This window comes from Callorhinus ursinus, unplaced genomic scaffold (genome assembly GCF_003265705.2).
Source record: "Callorhinus ursinus isolate GAN/ISIS: 27379988/994484 unplaced genomic scaffold, GSC_fseal_2.0 scaffold3, whole genome shotgun sequence".
Taxonomy (NCBI): Eukaryota; Metazoa; Chordata; class Mammalia; order Carnivora; family Otariidae; genus Callorhinus; species Callorhinus ursinus.
This window is the reverse complement of record NW_027397065.1, coordinates 14,281,333-14,304,577: the sequence shown is the minus strand read 5'-3', so window position 1 is coordinate 14,304,577 and position 23,245 is coordinate 14,281,333. Positions and strand designations below refer to the sequence as shown.

The 23,245-nt window shown below is 36.4% G+C and overlaps 1 long non-coding RNA gene across 2 annotated transcripts in view; it reads left to right on the top strand.

Moving 5' to 3' along the window:
• The window catches only part of LOC141371361 (uncharacterized), an 82,016-nt gene that overhangs the window by 41,318 nt on the left and 17,453 nt on the right, over positions 1–23,245 (top strand). For both annotated transcript variants that reach the window (XR_012376261.1, XR_012376267.1), the window contains one exon: positions 14,532–14,664. This is a non-coding gene — a long non-coding RNA (uncharacterized lncRNA). The remainder of the gene's footprint in view (positions 1–14,531; positions 14,665–23,245) is intronic.

The following is a 23,245-nucleotide window of genomic DNA, read 5'->3' as shown; positions in this document are numbered from 1 at the left end:
CTCACTCTTTGCAGATGATATGATACTGTATGTGGAAAACCCAAAAGACTCCACCCCAAAACTGCTAGAACTCATACAGGAATTCAGTAAAGTAGCAGGATATAAAATCAATGCACAGAAATCAGTGGCATTCCTATACACCAACAACAAGACAGAAGAGAGACAAATCAAGGAGTCGATCCCTGTATTCCCTATCTTTTAACCTCAAAAATTTTGACTCTCTGCCAGCTTTAAGTTAGAAAAATCACCACCAAACATATTATATTGCAATTTCTTTCTTCTAGTAGACATAACTTTAACCAGTTACCATCTTGCCATAGAAATGAATAACTGCATAAGTAATTTAATTATCATTCTCTATATTCACAGTGCAGTTCCTAGAACAGCCACAAGGATCACTTGGGGGTACTTAATATTCTCATACATTTGTCCACATCTACTAGATCAGAATCTTTGGTGTTGGGGCTTAAATATACTCATTTATCCACAGCCACAAGTCAGTACTTTTGAGGAGATTCAGAACCCAAGACCCCCAAACATGATACCTTGGCAAATTGAGTATTATAAACTAAAGTGATTTGAGAAAATGGCAGGTTCAAGAAGGATTCTTTGACCTTTTCCAGAAGGAGGTCATAAGATTCTCATGTGAAAAATGTCCCCCTTATACCCAAAGAAAAGGAATATCCTAGTCTCCAAGACAAAGGGACAGGAAGAAGAATATGAATGACTGGATCTTGCTAAGTTTCTCCAAGTTTACTACACTTGTCTCATACTCTTTCCCCTATCATATTTCTCCGAAACTGTCCACTGTTCATCAAATCTATCATTGAAATACTCATATTTAACCATTTTTTCATTTATTGATAAAGGTTCCCATGTTATACAAAATTTACAGTAAATACTTTTCTATGCTTTTTTCCTGTTTATCTTTGTCAACTTAATTTTCAGACCCAGCAGTGACCCTAGTAAGATCAAGGAAAACTTTTTACCTCCCTTATACTCTTATAAAGTTTGAGGGGTACCAGTTTATTCCATTGAGCACACAGGTTCTTATAATCTTCCATCAGGCACAAGTATTAAAAAAAGCTGTTTCTCTTATCAGATAAACATCTTCCTAAATTGGTATTTTGGACATGGTATGAAAAGGTATTTGTTTGACTGACAACAGTTACAGTGGACCCCCAAAAGGCTTGGAACCTTGCATCAAAAGAAACTAAGTACAGGGCACTTTTGGATTCACTTCAGAGGATTTTTTTTCTAAACCAAAAGAAAATCACAATGCATTGTATTTTGTAAAGTAGATGCACTGTGCTGGAAGAATTAGTATTTTCCGAGAAAACAGGTCTTCTGTTAGTCATATTAATTCATAAACTGGTTCCTTAAGATTTTTCTTACAAAATAAACTTTGGCTGTCCTGTCACATGTTTTCTATTTAAAATTTAATTAAATCACAAAGATTTCTAATCACATAAAGAGAGAGAAGCACATACACACAAAATATAAAATGATAGAAGAAAATTTCAAAGGTCATTTTTTTCCCTGATTAAAACTCATAATAAAATTACAACAGCTATGTTTTTCATCAAGGAAGTATTTAAGCAGCTAATTTTTATATAAATATATTCCATGCTAGTTCAATAAATTAGAAAAAGGAGCATAATCTTGTTAAGATGCAATTCAGAGGGAACAGTGGGTGGATAACTACTAACATGTGAAAGCAATGAATGAATGTACTGAATAAATAAACCCTATAAATTACTCAGAGCCAACGAACAGAATTTACATGGCCTTTTTTCCTAATTAGGTGAGATCTAAAAATATTTTTTAACATGCTGTGCAAATTTCCTTTTGCCCATGCCAGCGGCAGTTGTATTCCACAGCAGGTTGGGTATAAGGGCCAAGATCACACAACTATCAGGAACCTGTGACAAGGTCCTGTTGTTATGCCAGGACTTGATGTTCTGAGAAGCTTGTTAGTGGCTCCTTCAGAAACACTGCACAAAGGATAACAGGTTCCTATCAAGCATTCAAGGACAAATTTGATGGCAGATGTTTTTTTTCTCCTGATTTTATTATACTGTTTTTCCCCCTCAAAACCTAGTTAATTCAGTTTTTCATGAGTTATAAAATACTTAACTGTGCCATTAAAAAAAAAGTCTTGCAAACTTGACGTTGCTGCCCTTTCCGCTTTGGTATCTGCCACCAGCATTAAGGGCAAAAGGATCCCTGCGTCTTTCATTTCTCAGCTGGAAGGCTGGTCCTGAGAACTTGGCCAAACAAAGGTAGTTACATAATTTGATCTTTCATATGTAACTTCAGGGCCTTATTAAGTTGAGCCTAAATGGATAAAATTACAACTGAGGAAAGGAAGCAGTGCTTATTGTAAAAGGAAACATCTCTAGAGATATTCTGGGTTTCACCCTTTTTCATGCTCAATTCTTTAATGACCACTTATCACTCTCAAGTAGGAAGCACTGGTCCTGCTCTTACTAAATGGCAGCCGATGGTGGAATATTAGCATGACACTAAAGAAGGAAACCAATGTACAGTACAATATTTTTAAAAGTTTTGTTTAGCATTTTCTGAATGCTTATTTATAAGACACGTGGATGAGAGGAAGAAAGGATGAAAAGGGGGTATTTTCTCACTTTGTGAAGATAAACTGAGCAAATTAATTGCTGCTAGTCATAGAAATGTTTTATTAAGTGATCTTGATATCATGGACAAAAGTAATTCTTAGGCAAACTGTGAGAAATGGAAAAATTAGAAATTTTTCAGCAAAGAGTTTGAAAATCTGACAGATGCTGTTTCATACATGTTGTTGCTAGGGAATCATAGTAATTTGGAGCTTGTTTCAGATGAAACTGCCTAAAAGGCAGATTTTGCTTTGTCTTGTTTCTTTTATCATCTTAAAAAAGATTAGCAGAGCTAACATGTATAGTAGCTAAAAACCAATGACATCATTTAAAGTGACTATGAATTCCATAGAATCTTGATGCTTTATAAGTGGCCCATAGAAAGAGGGTGTTATGCTGAGTGAAATAAGTCAATCAGAGAAAGACATGTATCATATGACCTCACTGATATGAGGAATTCTTAATCTCAGGAAACAAACTGAGTGTTGCTGGAGTGGTGGGGGGTGGGAAGGATGGGGTGGCTGGGTGATAGACATTGGGGAGGGTATGTGCTATGGTGAGCGCGGTGAATTGTGCAAGACTGTTGAATCACAGATCTGTACTTCTGAAACAAATAATGCAAGATATGTTAAGAAAAAAGAAAAGAAGATAGCAGGAGGGGAAGAATGAAGGGGAGTAAGTCGGAGGGGGAGACGAACCATGAGAGATGATGGACTCTGAAAAACAAACTGAGGGTTCTAGAGGGGAGGGGGGTGTGGCAACCTTAAAGTAGTAAGGTAAAGTAAACCAGTAAAGCTGTAGCAACCTTAAAGTAAATAGCAATAAAAGTAACTAAGACTTTGGTTATGCTAAGAATGTTTGACTGTGATATATCTTACCAGATGCTTGAGTTTAATTCATAATGTTAAAAGAAATCATCTATGTGTAATATGTCTTAGTCCTCTAAATACTGTTAAATTGATTTCCCTTTCTTCTTACAGAAAAAAATATTATTTATACATAAACTGAAATGGAAAAAATTTTTATAGCAAAATACAATTGCTTATATGCTATTGTCCTTTACTCCCACACTGCTGTCTGAAGCTATATTGGAAATGCCTGTCCTGGAGAATTCAAAGGCCCTCCTACACTTTCCTATTAAAATAATTCATTCATGCGGGGCACCTGGGTGACTCAGTTGGTTAAGCAACAGCCTTTGGCTCAGGTCATGATCCTGGAGTCCCAGGATCGAGTTCTGCATCAGTCTCCCTGCTCAGCGGGGAGTCTGCTTCTCCCTCTGACCTTCCCCCCTCTTGAGGTCTGTCTCTCTCATTCTCTCTCAGATGACTAAATAAAATCTTTTTTTAAAAAAATTCATTCATTCAAAAATAAAATTGACTCAGCATCTATTTATATGCCAGGACAGTGCTAGCCATTGAAGGTAACAGTGTGAATAAGGCAAACACAATCCCTGACTTCAGGGAGGCTACAGTCACCAGGGAAGGTAGGCATCATTTAAATAAACATATTATTAGGACAGTTCTCCCAGATGGTGGGATTCTGGTCCATTCCTGCCACATAGTCAGCACTGGAATCTCTACTTAGAAGTCTCCCTGGAGCCACAGAACTAACAAGTACCCTTTCAGGTGGAAGAGATATAACATGAAAACCTAACTTTGGGTATGTAAGGTGCTTGACAATTCCCACCTCTAATGACCATTTCTCCTTTTTTAAAAAATGTTTTATTGTTATGTTAATCACCATACATTACATCATTAGTTCTTGATGTAGTGTTCCATGATTCATTGTTTGTGCATAATACCCAGTGCTCCATGCAGAACGTGCCCTCCTTAATACCCATCACCAGGCTAACCCATCCCCCCACGCCCCCCTCTCCTCTAGAACCCTCAGTTTGTTTTTCAGAGTCCATCATCTCTCATGGTTCGTCTCCTCCTCCGACTTACTCCCCTTCATTCTTCCCCTCCTGCTATCTTCTTTTCTTTTTTCTTAACATATCTTGCATTATTTGTTTCAGAAGTACAGATCTGTGATTCAACAGTCTTGCACAATTCACAGCGCTCACCATAGCACATACCCTCCCCAATGTCTATCACCCAGCCACCCCATCCTTCCCACCCCCCCACCACTCCAGCAACACTCAGTTTGTTTCCTGAGATTAAGAATTCCTCATATCAGTGAGGTCATGTGATACATGTCTTTCTCTGATTGACTTATTTCACTCAGCATAACACCCTCCAGTTCCATCCACGTCGTTGCAAATGGCAAGATCTCATTCCTTTTGATGGCTGCATAATCTTCCATTGTGTATATATACCACCTCTTCTTTATCCATTCATCTGTCAACGGACATCTTGGCTCTTTCCACAGTTTGGCTATTGTGGACATTGCTGCTATAAACATTGGGGTGCACGTACCCCTTCGGATCCCTACATTTGTATCTTTGTAGTAAATACCCAGTAGTGCGATTGCTGGATCGTATGGTAGCTCTATTTTCAACTGTTTGAGGAACCTCCATACTGTTTTCCAGAGGGGTTGCACCAGTTTGCATTCCCACCAACAGTGTAGGAGAGTTCCCCTTTCTCCACATCCCCGCCAACATCTGTCGTTTCCTGACTTGTTAATTTTAGCCATTCTGAAGGGTGTGAGGTGGTATCTCATTGAGGTTTTGATTTGGATTTCCCTGATGCCGAGCGATGTTGAGCACTTTTTCATGTGTCTGTTGGCCATTTGGACCCTCAACTCTATGGTCAACTAATCTTTGACAAAGCAGGAAAGAATGTCCAATGGAAAAAGACAGTCTCTTCAACAAATGGTGTTGGGAAAATTGGACAGCCATATGCAGAAGAAAGAAACTGGACCATTTCCTTACACCACACACAAAAATAGACTCCAAATAGTTGAAAGACCTAAACGTGAGACAGGAGTCCATCAAAATCCTAAAGGAGAACACAGGCAGCAACCTCTTCCACCTCAGCTGCAGCAACTTCTTCCTAGAAACATCGCCAAAGGCAAGGGAAGCAAGGGCAAAAATTATCTATTGGGATTTCATCAAGATAAAAAGCTTTTGCACAGCAAAAGAAACAGTCAACAAAACCAAAAGACAACTGACAGAATGAGAGAAAATATTTGCAAATGACATATCAGATAAAGGGCTAGTACCCCAAATCTATAAAGAACTTATCAAACTCAACACCCAAAGAACAAATAATCCAATCAAGAAATGAGCAGAAGACATGAACAGACATTTTTCAAAGAAGACATCCAAATGACCATTTCTTCTTAAAGGTTGTCAGGTTTGACTGAGATTCTCTACTTCCAAAAAGTCTTATTCAGCTCAGACCCCAAGAAAAGTACAGAGACACTGTAATTTTTTCCTTATATGAGAAATACAAGAGGGGAGGGTGTTAAATCTATTCTGAAGAAACATTTAATATCATTTATCTTCCTGAGAATGAGATCAGTAAGTTCAAGTGACAGCAGTGAGGCATTAGGACATGGCAAATTTGAGATTGAAAAGTGACAAGAATTGCAATCCTCTCTTCCCACCCCAGTTTGCTATCTACAAAAAAGCAGAAGAAAACAGGACTTTGGGAAGGAGTTTTATCTGATGAGTAGCAACAGAATTTAAGGAATAAAAAATTAACTCTATCCAAAAGAATTGAAATTGGAATCTCCCTAAGATACCTGTACTCCCACGTTCAGTGCAGCATTAATTACAATAGCCAAGATATGGCAAAAACCTAAGAATTCCTCAACAAATGAATGGATACATAAAATGTGGTATATACATACAATGGAATATTATCCACCTCAAAAAAGAAAAATCCTATTTGTGACAACATGGATGGGCCTGAAGGACATCATACCAAGTGAAATAAGTCAGTCACAGAAGGACAAATACTGCATGATTCCATTTATATAAGGTATCTATAACAGTCAAACTTGGAGCGCCTGGGTGGCTCAGTTGGTTAAGCAACCAACTCTTGATTTCAGCTCCAGTCATGATCTCAGGGTGGTAAGATCAGGGCTCTGTGCTCAATGGGGAGTTGGGGACTGCTTGAGATTTTCTCCCTCCCTTCTGCCCCTCCCCCTGCTTATGTGCTCTAATAAATAAATTTTTAAAAAATAAAAGTAAAAGAGTCAAACTTTTAGAAACAGAATAGAAGGGTGGTCTCCTAGGGCTGGGGAGGGAGAAATGGGGAGTTGCTATATAGTATGCAACTATATTCCTATACAGTATGGGCATATAGTTTTAGTTATGCAGGATGAATAGGTTCTAGATATTTGTTATGCAATATTGTGCCTACAGTTAACAATACTGATTTACACACTTAAAAATTTCCTGGAAGGGCAGATATCATGTTAGATTTTCTTACCAGAATAAAGAAAGAAAATTAAATGGAATTAATAGATAAAAGAATGAAGAAAATAAAACCTACTTTGAAAAAAAGAACAGATTAACCAGAATCACTAGTCTTACCTCACTACTTCCACTTCCTGTACCAAAAACTAGAGCTAAAGTTGAGGGCAGACCAGTAGACAGCTAAATCTGAATTTCTCTTCCTTTTCTTTGTCAAAGCTAAAAGCTTTCAACCTTTTATCTAGCAGTCAAGCCAAACTACTACACAAAATGCCTGTGTTTCAGGATCTCACCTGAGTGTTTATCTTGTCCTGGTAGGTCTAGCAAAGATAAGTCAGAGTGGCTAGTCTGGGACACACCATCCATAACTTCACAAGGTATTCTAAATTTCCTTCCTGGATCAAGTAGATGACCAGAAATTTATAAGCTATATCCAGATAGCTGTATCTCACAAAGGTAGTTTAAAAATTCTTTCTTTCAATTATGGTTTAATGTCTTCATTTTTGTTTCTTATCTTATCAAATGTTGCTCTCAGAAGTAACCATCCAAATAATGAACATTTTGTGATTTCTACAAAATCACTGTTGGAAAACATCGTCCATGGTACTGACTGGTGTTTCTAGTACAGGTTACACACAAAGACACACTGAGTAATATACTGTTCCCAAGAGAAGTACTAGTCATGATGCTCTTGGCTTTCCCTAAAGTCTCAGACATGGCACTACAACTGACCCAAGCACAATGTTGACCATGTGGAACCACCCTTCCGCAGGCCTCGATAGTTAAAAGATGAGGAAATACAATAGGACAGAGTTTGGCTCATGCTCAGAGGCTACTTCTCTCTGCCTTTCTATTCTTCTTGAATAACACATCAACTATCCTTTGAAGTGTTCAGAAACACAGAGGGCATAGATCTTTGTTCAAGTTTCATCTAGTATTGCTAAAACACACAAAAGTGTTTGATAAACAAGTAATTGTACCCATTGGGAGTATCCATTAAGGTACTCAGGACTTAATCCTTCAGAATTAAAACTGAATGGATATCAACCACCCTTCACTTATAAATAGCCTGCTTTGTATGCTTGTCACCATGATCTCTGCCAGTACAGAATGGGGAGCCTCAAAGGGGTGTATGAGAATGCTGAAATGGTAGCACCACAGGTATTTGCCCACAGACTGGTTTACTTCCTTGTTTTTCAAAGAAATTCTCTTAAAATTGACAAAAAAAAGTTTTCTTCAATATATGGATAAGGAGCAAGTGGAACATGAGGAAGAGAAAATCAGCAGCATAAACAGAAGAAAGGAATGAAGAAATCTGCAAGTAAATTGAAAAGATGATAGAATTCAGGAGCTCTCAATCAGGTATAGAACAATGTACAATAGCCGTTGTAATTATAAAAGTAGAGTACAACTTTTTTAAGTTAAATCCAAGAATAATACATACCTGAGTAATACAACAATGGCAATAGAAAATAGAGGTGTCAGAATGACAAGATACTTGGGAATTTTTTCCTTTTAAAAGACAAGTGTTAATATATATTAGTTTTTACGCAATTCAGAGTCAGACACTAAGCGAATTAGTAATACAGAGTGTATCAATTTAAGATCAGATTTTGCTGAGTGACAGAAAACCAAAGATATCTACATGGTAAACAAGATGGGAAATTTATTTCTATCTCATCAAAATTTAGGAAGTCCAGGGCTAGATAAGCAAGTCCAAAATCATAGTGAACTCCAGGCTCTTTCTGTCCTGTTGTTTCTATCTTGTGGTCCAGGATGATTGACCTACTTTAATCATCATGTCCAAATTCCACTCAATAATAGAAAAAGGACAGAGAGAAGGGTGCCCTATCCCATTAAGACACTTTCTGCAAGATTCTTATTTCCCATTGGCCAAACTTTAGTCAAATGGACCCACTAAGTTATGGGGGAGATTAGCCATCTGTCTTCAGGGTGGCCATGTGACCAGCTAACACTGAGGGTGGGATAGCTCTATCTCATGGAGAGAAGAAAACAGACAGTGCACAGTCTTTGCCACAAAGGAATTGTTTTTATCTTCAGAAAGCAGTGTAAGTACATCGAAGCAAAAGTTTTCTATAAAGGAACGCAGGTTTGGACAAATAAAAATAGAAACGTTTTGAAAAGATCACATTTGTAATAATTTACCTCTTAGAGAAGACATTCTAGCAACTTGGGTAACTTAGGGGCAGCTAAGAAGAGGAGAGGAAGCTGGAAATGAGCAGAGATCTGCTGCCCAGGTCTCACTAGGGCGGGTTTGAGTGCCTTTATTCGACCAGCAAAGAAGTTGCTTGCTATGAAAAGGAAAACTGGTGGGGTCTGCCACAGAACTAATGGATGTGACAAAATTATGCCTCATTCAGGTGATTGCTGTGCAGAGGTCCAACTTAGCAGCTGGAGCACAGTAGTAACCAGTAGAACATAATGGTAGAGACACTTGGAAGACAAAATGGTAATAGAAAGTCATTCAAAGGACAAGGCTTAACAGAATCCTATCCCTAGAAAAGTGGGATGATGACTGGATGGGGAACCAGAGAAAATTTAATCCAGGGGAAGTGGGCACACTACATAAAGTGCTGGTTAAATACACATAATTAGTCATTAGTACCAGCAGAAAAATGGTCACTTGGAGTCAATCTACCATTCTACCCTCAGGCTTGATTTCTTCTTTCCTCAATTGTTAAATGGTCTAATTCTGCAAGATATCATTTGAGAAGTCTCAGTATCACTTTCACCACCTTTATGAAACCTTATGTCTTTTCTAAGACTTGCCATTTTACTGGGCAATCAATTTGCCCTACATTCACATCATATTGACATATAGCAAGAATTGATGGCCTGGTGCTAGCTAGTGCTAGATATTAGCTAGTGTTCTATGGAGAGAGATGGTTAAGTTTTCAAGTGCTTGGTTTATTAGGTATTATTTTTGTGAAGGGACATCAATCAATATTATGGCTGCAGCAATGTAGAGAATAAATAATTGGATAACTTAGGTATGAGTAGAATATCACATTAAATAAAGACCAAGGCAGAGTCTCCTACCTATAGCTAACCCAGGAGATAGAAAGTTTCCCTATTCTGTTGGCATTGAGGGAGACTCTATCACTGTCTTAAATAATTACAAACCCACCAGCTGATTTCCTCACAGTTTCCTTAGGTGAGAAGTCTAGGCCCAATGTGCCTCTGCTTAGGGTCTCACAAGGCAAGAATTTGGTCAGCCTTGGCTTTTATCTGGAAGCTTTGGGGTAGAATAAGCTTCCAGATTTATTCAGGTTATTGGCAGAATTCAATTCAATTCCATGCAATTTTATGACAGATATCCATGCTTCCTTGTTAGCATGTCCACTAAGACTTGTTCTTAGCTTCTAAAGTCTGCCTCATTCTTCAACTTGTGGCCCCCTCCATCTTCAAAGCCAGCAGCAACACATGGGGTCCTTCTCACGCTTTGAATCTGCCTTCCTCTTCTACTTCTAATGAATGTGGAATTTAAAACATTTTAAAGGATCTTAGATCCAGATGGATAGTCCAGAATTAATGTCCTTATTTTAAGGTCAGCTGATTCATAATCTCTATTTTATCTTCAAAGCCCCTTTTGCCATGTAACATAATATAACCACACGAGTAACACTATGAGATGAAAAACCTCTGCTTTACAGGAACCAAAATTCTGCTTACTAGAGAGACCTGGGGTTTGGGATGAGAACCTCAGAAATACATCAGCTGTGGCTTGGACACAGATTCCAAAACCCAGTGCATGGTGGTGTTGAAGAATCAGTGTCCTTCAAAATTGAAACACTAGCTGGAAGAATAGGAGAAATATGGAAGGGTATCAATGGACTCCATGTAAGAAGATTAGAAAAGCGAAAGAAAGTAAAAAATCATCTTTATCACATTCATGCTGATTTACTATCAACTAAATTAGGTTCTAGGACAGAAAATTGGACAATTTTTGACTCCCATTATAACTGGAAAGTGATAAATTAAAAATACAAATTCATACTCGTTACATATTTTTAGTTTGAAAATATTTTGTCATCTGTTTTTTAATTTCATTTTGTTTTTTCACTGTTGCTGTGTTTTTACATAACTTTTTTAATAACCATTTTACTGATGCATATTATAAGTAGATTCTTTAAAATTTACTTACTTCTATATAATTGAATGATTAAATTGTTTTTGATTTTCCTCAAATAAATTAATGCTAAAATAAACATCTTCTTGCTGAAACTTTTCCCATATTTTCTTTTTTTTTTAAGATTTTATTTATTTATTTGACAGAGAGAGACACAGTGAGAGAGGGAACACAAGCAGAAGGAGTGGGAGAGGGAGAAGCAGGCTTCCCGCTGAGCAGGGAGTGTGATGCGGGGCTCGATCCCAGGACCCTAGGATCATGACATGAGCCGAAGGCAGACACTTAACGACTGAGCCACCCAGGCGCCCCACTTTTCCCATATTTTCTATTTATTCCTCAGCAAGGGTACTCACAGAGAGACTAATGAATAAAGTGTCTGGATGTTTTTGTTCTTGACCCCTACTGTGCATGAGAACACTAGTTTCACTGTGTCCTTAACAGCGCAGAGTATATTTTATTATTTATTTGTTCCTGATTTGAGATATAATTTGTGCATAAATTTTTGTTTCTTTGACTATTAGTGAAATTGCATACTTTCCCACTGATGTATTTACTAGAAGTCTGAAATACCTGATCAGACCATTTGCATATTTATTAATGAGATCTGTGTATCTCAGCCTTAGCACTAGCACCAATTTCTCAGAGAAGAAGCCCTGCTACTGGTCTAACTGGCCAAACATTCCTCAACACTTTCTTTGGTCACATTGTTTTATTTCTTTCATTCCAGTTATCTCTTTATGAAGTTACCTTGGTCATTTAACAATTTTTATCTGTGTCCCCCTCCCACAACCACAATGTCAGATGCATGAGAAGACCTTAACTGTCTTTTCTCCTAGATAGGTAATAGTGCCTGGCAAATTATAGATATTCAATAACAATTTTTATTAAATGAATAAAACTTGTCATCTATGTAACTTTTTTGAGAAAAATTTACTTGTAATCACTAAGACTATTTTAATGATATTCTTTCATTTATACTGTACATCTCTCCAGAAGAATATTCCTAAGCTTTTGTTTTGTTTCCCTGCATTCTTTCTGATAATACTACTCACCTGTATCAGTTCCGGGGGACTTTATAAAAAGGTAACATACTGCTAAGATCTGAATGTTTGTGCCCTCATGAGTGAGATTAGTGCTCTTTATAAAAGCAATCCCAGTTGAGTACCTTACATGAACCAGGAAGCAGGTCTTCTTCACCAGACACTGAATATGTTGGCACTTAGATCTTAGACTTTCCAGCCTCCAGAACTGTGAGAAATAAATTTCCGTTGTTTATAAAACCATCCAGTCTATGGTATTTTGTTAGAGAGGGCCAAATAGACTAAAACCAGTGAAGATGGGGGAGAGTATTTTCAATGAGTCAACTATAGCATTTATAAATATATCTTTAGGTTTTGAGTGTGTGAAAGATCTATGACTACAGGTTCATTTTTTGACTAGATGTTTTTATATTTCTAAAAGCAATTACTATTGACACAAAGTTTTATTTTTAATTTGAATGATAGCCTAATTTTAATGAAATACGCTTTACAAATAAAATTTAAGTATATCCCTACATTAAAAGTCTCCAAGGGCTAAAGCTATTTTGTGAAATTTTTAGGTGGCTTTACCACTGAGTCATTTGAAATGTGTATTTTTTTTTTCTTATAGGGCTCTTTCTCATTGGACCTAAAGTATTACATGTTTATTTGAATAAAATAAATGCAGTGTTTCATGGCTATGATTCAATCTTAGATTTCTACCCAGCGTAAAAACATTATATATAAATCAATTTACTATGGGTTATTTATTATGACGAAATGCTTCGGCACCATAGTTATTATATCTCTAATACACCCTGATGTTTTTCAAAGTTATGAAATGAGACCATGTAATGCCCAAAATATACATTTCAATGTCAGTTTGACAAATGACAATTTACAGGATGCCAATGATTTGCCTCTCTCCCTCAATTCTCTGTGTGCACACATACACATACACACACACATGCACACACACACACACAAGTTACATATAGTTACCCATATATACCAGTGTCTAGATAGTCCTAGACTTAGAAAGGATGCTTGCTGGCTCCCTTATAAAAAGAAATCCACTACCACATAAAGAGCGGTAGCTAGAGTTTCTAGTTCAAGCTGTTGTCTGCTGAGATTACTTATTCTAACCCCAAAGGATATGGGTTTGATTTCATTCAGAAGGTACAGACATCCTTATATATAATAACAGAAGTGGGATACATATTCAGGGAAGAATCTTGCCAGGTACTCCAAGCTAAAGGTAATTAAATCCAATTATACAACCAGAATATTTAATTGGCTATATTTATTTCTCTTGTTATTCCTAGACCTTTGGTGAACTCCTATTTAAATGTTCCAGCTACTCTGCCTACATAAAGACTCTCCCACTGTGGTAAACAATGGGACTCACTAGCATCCATTCTGCTGACTCAAAGATGAGCAGTTTTAAATCAATTTGGGCCAATGGCATGCATGAACAGGATTTTACAGACCTTTTGGGAAAGAGATGCTACTCTTTCTCTTGCTGGACACTAATGAGGAAGCATCTAGACTCAATGGCCAATGGTAGCAATCTTGCAACCAAAAGGCAGAGTGCCCATCCTAATAAGAAGTTGACCCTGAGGTGACAAAGTAAAGAAAAAGGATTAACCTCGATACTTGAAATGACTTATTTTAACTACTAATCACATCATGTGTGGAGCCTTCCCAATTTCTGGACACTCCATTAAATGGAAAAAAAAAAGTCCTTATTTTTAACCACTTTGAAATTTGCAGTTTTTACTTACTTTCAACCTCAAACATGTTAATGATATACAAACCACAGAGGATATAAGGAGCAGCAATGGTTCTCTTATAGGCTATGCAAAGATCTAGTGCTGTCTCCCCTCAATCACCTAAGTCACAGTGTAAGCAATGATGTCCACAGTGACACAAAGAACAAATCCTGAAGTAATCAAAAAAAAAACAATTTTTTGCAGAATGTAATTTCACTGGATTCTATTTTTTAACCCATAGGTCCAACAACTTTAATTTTTAAACAAAGGTGTATTTGATATTGAAAGAAAACAATGTTTGATTTTATAAGCACATGTTTAGCTCTGATGGTACCAGTGGGTTAGAGATCCCCAGGGGCAAGAAGCTAGTTTCATCCAAGAGGGCCAGGCTGCTGATTCATTCTTTTGCTCCTAGCTAAAATATCAAAGGGTAAACAACAGAGAGAGATTTTTAATCACGTGTGAGTGCACACGTGTGCATGCGTGGTGTGTGTCTGTGTTTTAGTATCAGTACACAGATGGAGAGAGAAGGTGGGAAACAGGAAGCCTAACTGTCTCTGATGTTCATATATTGTTGTTCTTTCTCTTACTTAGGGAAGTGTCAGTGCTGAGAAGCAAATATTCAACTCAGCAACACAGTGACCCTTCACAAGTAGCTGGAATGAACACAAAGAAAAAAAGATTCCAAAAGACTTTTTTTTGGCCCTTGATGCCAAAAAAAGTTTAGGTAAAGTTCAAATTTATAACCTCACTCAATAACTTCCTTAAAAAGAAATCGTGTGATGAATATGTACCCTAAAGTAGAACTGGTGGTAACAATTTTGAATGCTTCAACTATTTTTATGGTTCCACTTGTAGGAATGTTGATTGCACCTGAAATCAGACTAAAGAACCTGCTTCTAATTGGGAGAATATTTTCAACAGAATTCAATAGGTCTTAGAGGTCCAGGCAAATAACTTGATACTCTTTTTGTTGGGATATCTAATAGAGTCTTAAAGGGTGACTTTACTGCAAAAAATAAAGCCTACCAAATAAAGTTCTAAGTAAGAATTCAAAATACTGCTTAAAATGAATCCTTTTATTTGGACCACACATACTCCTTTTCCTTCTTTTGAAGCAGCTTTACTCATGTATGTCATTCAGGATAGGCAAGAGAAAGCAAGAAGAGCAATGCTGGTGTCTAGGTCAGCCAAGGGGGGCGGCTCATCAAGGCACACTGCATGTATAACTTAACCCTGATCCCGAGTATCAACAGCTCCATCTTCAGCTTGCTCCTACAGTCAATGCTTTTTTTTCAACTATGTATGTTAGGGAAAACATTGTCTACAGCTAGTTCTAGAGACTGTAATATGAAATGTAATGTTTTCTATCAAGTAATTAGCAAAAAAAAACAAAAAAAGAATAACCAAATAATATAGACAAACACATTGACAAAAATGTGAAGGGAGATCACAAAACCTGAAATACCTGCAAATGTTTCCATTTTGGCAGAGCCCAAAAGAGAGAAAGAAATAAAATTCTGTTGTTCTGAGAAGTCATTGGCTTCCCTCTAATCCCCAAGATTTAGTTAAAATAAACTCACACTATAGTAAACAGCCTGACACCCCTGCATGCAATTTTAAGAGTCTGATCTTATTTAGTTCATGCATTTATCATTCTTTGTCTACCTACTAGACCAAAGTTTCCTAACGGTCTAGCTGCCTCCCATCTCCCATTTTCCAAGTCCATACACTATAATGCTCAGAAAATCTAAAACGCTTATTACTCACTTACTTTAAAAACTGAAATGACTAATCACTGAGAAAACAAACCCAAGCCCTTTACAGGCAGGAACATGTTCTTTAATATCTTCCCTTCCCTAACTTCTCCAGCTTCATTTCCTACCACTCCTTTGTTGTACTTAATATTTTGTAACTTCCCAACTAACTGTATCTCCACGTTTGACCATCTTTCATGTCTCTTAACATTGCTGGCCATACCCAACCAATACTTGGCCCTAATATTCCTGATCAAGTACTCTTGGATACTTCTATAGGTGCTTCAAAACCCATAAATGTGTCATCATTTCTCTGATACACTCTTTAGCAAATCCTGGAAGATTTAAGCATCTCTCAGACAGAAAATTGAAACAACTAATATTTACGACATTTATAACCTATAAAACTTATTATATGTGTTAAACACTAGGTTACATATAACATTTACATGTTAAACATAAAAGTCATACTTCAATGTAAAAAGAAGTCTATTATCATTAGGCTATCATTAGAGTTAATTATATACACTATTAAGATGACTGAAATAAAGCTATTAATTTTTATGGTTTTACTCTACCTTGTCCAGTTCATCATCATATAAAGACACTTGCTTGAATCCTAACACACTGTATACAGTGATAAACCTATCAATTATTTATATCAGAGTAACAATATCAGATTCTTGAGATCTTCAAGATCTCATGATCCTATGATCCCTTCTTGCACTGAGGTCCAAAATATGATACAAAATACTCAAGATACGATGGTTAATAAAGACAAAGCCAGTAATGGATTTCTTATTTTCCAAATCCTATTATGTCTCACTCATCTGGGGTCTGGGATATACCTCAACATACAACCCTCCTCCAAATGCCATCTTAGACCATATTATCTAGCTCCTTATTCCTAAACTTTTCTTAAATCCTCCTTAGCTTTGTTTCAGTGAGGAAAGTCTAGCTTACAACTTTGTCTTAAGTGAATGCAATAGTACTTATTACAAGTGTTTCAGCATATGTAAGAATGTATAAAGATTTTCTCCAGTATATTCTCTGTTTTTCTTTTTGATGAAAGATTATCTCCACAGCATTTTGGCAACTTCATAGTCATCTTAAACTCAAGACTCATCTGTCACAAACAGAACTAGAATCATACATAAGAGTTTTGAGAAATGAATGCACTGAGTTTTTCTGTTTCTGGCAATGTGCATGTGGGTTGTGGGTTTGTGTGTATGCTCAGTCTTTGAATTAGAAATACTTACAAATCACATTTTTTAAGGTGTAAAATGAGATACTTCTTCTGACCCCCAGTCTACTCAGCTCCCATTCTCAGAAGCAACTACATATTTAAGGATATTCTTCCAGAGATCTCATGCATATTTACACATGCATACACATAAACACATGGTTTCACTATCATAGTGTTTATATAATACAGTGCCATTCTTCACTTTGCTATTTTTACTCAATATATCTTGGTGGTCTTTTAATAATAGTACATCAAGAGTCATTTTATTCATTTTTTATTACTGCACAGTATTCCATACAATATGGCAATACCATAACTTACTTAAAGCAGTCCATAACTTATGAACAATTAGGTCATTTATAATCTTTCATTATCCCAATGAGTAAACTTGTTTAATTTCATGCCATGTATGTATAAGTAGGTCTATAAATTTTCAGACACTGAATAACTAAGTTAAAGGGTATAAGCACTAGTAATTTTGATAATGCCAAACTTCCATCTGTGGGAGTCACACAGTCTTGTATTATCATACAAGTGAAAATGCTTGGTTCTTCACAAGCCCTTAACACATTTTGTTATCAAACTTCCATGATTTTGCCTATTTTATATATGAACATATGTTAATTTAGTCTTCTTAGATGGCCTTTATCTTTATTAAGAATAAAGTTGAAATTTTTTTTCAGATTTTAAAGAAATTTTTTTCTATGAACTATCATTCTGCTGTTGGGTGGTTGTTTTCTTATTTTTATTTCTGCTGAGTTGTTGATGTTAAGGAAATTAATACTCTTTCTGCTGGTATGACTTGCAAATGATTTCTTATTTTTGTTATGTGTATTTTGTTTTGTTTTGTTTTGTTTTATTATGTTATGTTAATCACCATACATTACATCATTAGTTTTTGATGTAGTGTTCCATGATTCATTGTTTGCGTATAACACCCAGTATTACGTGTATTTTGAATTCGCAGTTCTGCCAGACAAAAATTTTTATTTGTATATAATAGAATTTATCAGTATTTTTTTTGTTTTCTGAATTTTGTATTTCTAGAGAAGATTTTCCTAAATCAAATATATTTACTCCATGGTTTCTTCTGGTATTTTTATGGTGTCATATTTTAAAGTAAATATTTGATCCATTTATAATTTATTCTGATGTAAGGTATGGAACAAATTTTTTTTTTCCCAGATGGCCACTGACCCATCCTAACATGACTACTTTTCCATACTGATGTGACTATTCTTGTGAGAGATATAAGAATGGAAATAGGTATTATTTCCAATATTTGCCAATCTGTGGATTATTTTACTTGCAAGGATTTGTCTTTTCCAGTTCTCTCAGGCTAGAAAATCAACTGAGAGACTACTTAATAGAAATGCAGGGAAAATGTTGTTTATGTGGATGCACTGTCCATTAGATCTCAGCAGCCATATCCAGGTCTACATCCAGTGTTGGGAGCACTAGTGTACTTTATAGTTATAAAAACAAGGAAATCAACAAAGTAAACCAAAAACATCCCACAACGTCAGTTTTGTGTTAGTATTGTCAGTTAAATTTTGTTTTTTTCTCAAAGGCATGGTCTAAATATTTACATAAACACGAACTTAAAAAAAAAAACTGTCCAATTATCATCTCTGACTGTTTAAAACCTGTAACTGCCAAAACCACCATAATAGTGAATTAAAAAACTAATCTTGAGGGGCGCCTGGGTGGCTCAGTTGGTTGGGCGACTGCCTTCGGCTCAGGCCACGATCCTGGAGTCCCGGGATCGAGTCCCGCATCAGGCTCCCTGCTAGGCGGGGAGTCTGCTTCTCCCTCTGACCCTCTTCCCTCTCGTGCTCTCTATCTCTCATTCTCTCTCTCTAATGAATAAATAAAATCTTTAAAAAAAAAAAAAAAAAAAAAATAGAAAAAAAAAAAACTAATCTTGAAGCAATAAGTCTTTTGGAAAGCATAGGATTTACATTACACTGAAACAAAACCAACAAGAAAAATTCAATGTTTGTACACAACTACAACTAAAATAATTGAAAGGTTAATAGAATAACAATGAAAGGTGCTTCTTGATTAGAAGACATTTTCATTCCCTGCAATAAATAAGGGTAAAAATACAATGTTTAAGTTGTGCAAGTTAGCTATTTTAACAGCAAGTGAGGGAATGCTAAATGCTTCCTGTTTTTAGAATCTTTCAATATGGAATTCACAAACCCAAAATCACGGAGCTGGAAAGGCTTTTGTAGATTTTTTAACTCCTTTGAATCATTTCAAGATTCAGGCAGCCTGATCTGGCGACCAGGGATAGAAATGTGCAATTAGCAAAGAGGAGTCTACCATCATAATGAATAAAATGGCAAAGAACAGAAATTTTAGAACTTAATAGGTCACTGCTAAAGTAAGCTCTGTTTAAGAAAATGTGTATATCATCATATTATTCATGGTCTCTTGGTATGCTGCCATTTGAAATCATTAAGTATTTCTTCTTTTAACTAAAGAGAAAGGATAATAAAGCAGAATTTCTGTAACTGCTTTCTTACTACAGAGATCACTTTGGAAATTGATTTCTAGCAGAAACACAAATTTATATATTCCTGAAACAGTCTAAGTGAAGACAAGTGGCTTTCCTCTTCTATGGCTACTTCATGTTCATAGAATCAGAAGAACTAGAAAGGTGATTTTTCATCTTGCAGCATTTCAGATTAAACAAGTAAATCAGTACCTTTGTGCTGTTGATTCTCTGATGGACTCAAATGCATCTTGAATCTGTACATTGATTTTTAAAATAGTAAAAATATTTTTACCAGGACTATCCAAAGCTTGCACTTTAAGGTTTACATACAAGAAAAGAACATCTGCAGGAGATGGAGAAAAACACTTAGTCTCCAGAGACTAAGTCTGTGACTGACAGCAGAGCGCTACCAAAACACAGAATCTACTTAGCTTTTTTGTGAGGCTTTAAGAGAGCTCAGATGTAAATGAGTTTGGAGGTCTATGTGTAGAAGTAATGAAGCATGGCTTTATCTTGTTTGGTATTCTTCCTTTAAAAAAAGATTAGTCAGCTGGGAAATATCAGATACTGTTTTCTATATTAATAATATACTCTCCATATTTTACTTGATATGTGAGTATCTTCATTTGGCAACACTAAGTAAAATGTCTGGCACATAATAACCCCTAAATGTTCAAAAGTCAAGAAAATACTTTACTATAAGATTTAATTTTATGGATTTTATTTATTTTCATTCATTTTAAATGTGGTCCTCATACATGTCAGGTTTTTCAAACAAAGTCTTAATGGCTTAAATATGGTACAATCACATACTTCCAATCACTGAAGAGAACCAAAGAATTAGAATTCTCTAGAGACCACTTATAGTCTGGTCCTTTTTTGTAGAGGATCATAAAAGAAATCAAGATGCTAAAATTCTTAAGACTGTAAAGCCTACACATAATGGCAATCATGCAATAACATGACTAAATAAAGATCCATATAAAAAAATAATTTATCTACCTGCCACTGAATTTGCCTTTCGGATGCTGGCAGCTTGGATGGAGATTATAGAAGAAAAAGGCAGTCAGAGGGAAGAAAGTTTGGCAAAATAGGGGACTCAGCCACACTGATTTTCAGATGAAGAAACAGAACAAGTGCTAGAATAAGTCAACAGGATATTGGCCAAAAAAACTTCGACACAAACAAAGCACGGGAGTAAAGACAAATGACAGAGCAGTAACTGTTCAGGAAAGAAGACCAGTTAGACAGAAAGCCCCTCCTCTTGGACTCATGCCAGTTGGCATGGACAGTGTTTTCTTGTTATATGCGTATGTATGTGACATACATATGGGCAAGCTGAAAGGCTGTGACCAAGAGATGGTATGCTAAGTGGAGGCAGCAAGAAGAGTTGTTCAGTAAAGGTCTACGAACACATCTAAAAACCAGGTGATATGAAAGTGACTTGGGTCTCTTCAGTATCACTAGGTAACCCTTCTGGGAAGCAGGTGGAATTCACAGTCTGCATCTATTTTCCATTGCGCTTAAGCTGCATAACCATGTGTATCCCTTTCCTCAAAGATAAAATATACACAGTTAAGAGAAAACGAAACACCTAAAAAAATCCTTTGATCAGAGTCTCATTGTTAGGAGATTGTAACAACTTGCTTTCTATGTTTCCATGAGATAATAATACCCTGCCACTTAGGCTCCAACTGAGGCAAGAAGATAATGATTTCATGTCACATGAAATCAGATTCATTGAACTTCATGATGTCACCACGGCCGCACAAATTCAGAAGTTCTAAAACAAGTGGTTCTAACATGGTACCCCCAAAAGCAGTTGCCTCAAGGCTTTGCAGTGGGCCATAGAAAACCCTTTTATCTACCCATAAAAATCAAATGAACCATGCAAGAACCTTCCAAGGAATTTCACTTTGACAGAGTTGAAAGAAAGCATCATGCATAATATCCAAATTGTGCTTAACAGTGCTTTGGATTGGGAATACAACAAAATTAGACCTACACAGGAGAACAAAGAAATTCTTAATTTTGGAAGGCCCTAAATCAATAGTTCTCCACTGTGGAAGGCACTGGAAAGAAGTTTCAAAGGTCACAGGCTGATGATCCCTCCCCGTTTGCCTTCTTTTTCACATTCACTTTCATAGCCATTATCCAACACCATTATAATAAGAGAAGAAGAAAACATCCAGGAAAAAAAAAAAGTCATTTTTAAAATCCTGGTCAGTGAACAGTAGATTTACAACATGGATTTCAATTGTGAGGAATACTCCTTAAGATACATTCTTTGAGCAGGGATTCAAATTCCCTCCCAACATTTAAAAGCATGTAATGTTTTCTGTTGGTGAGCAGTGCTGGGAAAGAGCCTGACAAGTTAATGATTACTGAGTAATGGATGCAGGCACGTATCCACACCGTCCGCATCTTCTCTCCAGACCACAGGGTAAAAGGTCCTTCCCAGCCCAAGACTCAGCCTTTCTCAGCTGATCTGATACTTCGTTCTTCCTTTTTCCTTTCCTAATCTTTTCAAGATTGCTACTGGCTTTCTCTATAGATTAGAATTATTTCCAAATCTTTTACATCCTTAAAAAACAAACAAAAATCCCTGTTACTATGTGTCACCGTAGCTCCTTAAATTTTCCTCTTCTTTCCTTCACTTGTAAGTCTCCTGAGAGACTTCTACCCTCTATCTGCTCTTTTTTGCCTCTCCTTTATTGTTCAAACTATTATAATTAGGCTTCTATCCCTAAAACCCTGTTTAAGAATACAACAAATATCTCCCTAATGTCAGTACCAACAAACTTACTGACTCTCCTTATTTGACCCCTCTGCTATATCTAATATTATCTCCCACTTATTTTTCATAAATTTCTATTCTATTATCTTCTCCTGAAAGGTCCTACCAGTGACTCCCTACAGACTGAGTTTATAAAATACCTACTACAAAATACAAGAGTGAGATTAAAAACACAAATTTCATCCCTGACCCTCAACCTGTGGTCATGCTAAAGAATGGACAGGTCAAAATACGGCAAAACATCCAAATATGCCAACCCATTTTATACCTGTACTTGAAATACCCTTTCTCACTTGTCAGCTGCACAGGTTTGGGAAGGTAAATATATGACCTCCCTCATTCCCATCTGAATCGGGAAATCATTTGAGAAACAGATATAATAGCCAGGCAGATGAACAAATATATTTATTCCTGATGATGTTCATTCTAGACAAGTGGTTTAGTTTGACAGCAATGGCAGGCTTTCTCCCCCTATATTAGTTATATTACTGGTACAGGAGAGTCATCTGAGCCCACAGTCTCAGAAGAAGCACCTGACCTCTAAACTTCCATCATAGGGAAGAAGTATTTATAGCTCCTGGCACACTGTGTATTCAGTTATTTATTGAATTAATGAATATATTAATTTTAAATGGTCTACCATTCCCTTTATGGTAGAGTACACAGATTAAAGATATCATTTTCTTCAAAGGATTGATAAATTTGCTTTATGTCTTTAAAAAGTCCTTCATTTACACCAAATTTGTAAATTGTGATTGCTCTTATGGAAATTAAGTTCTGCTAATAAAGCATTTAACAAGAGAATAAAATTTTAAAACAAAATCACAGTAAGATGTATCTATCATTCAAGTTGCAATGACAACTAGATGGCACAATCAAATTAGTATCACTCAAGGAGAGTTTACTTACAAAAGGACTTTTCACTAAGGGAACAGAGGATAAACCTGGGGCTACCAGAAGCCAAGCTGTTAACCACCTCTAGGCCTAAATGGATGACTTGAAGGG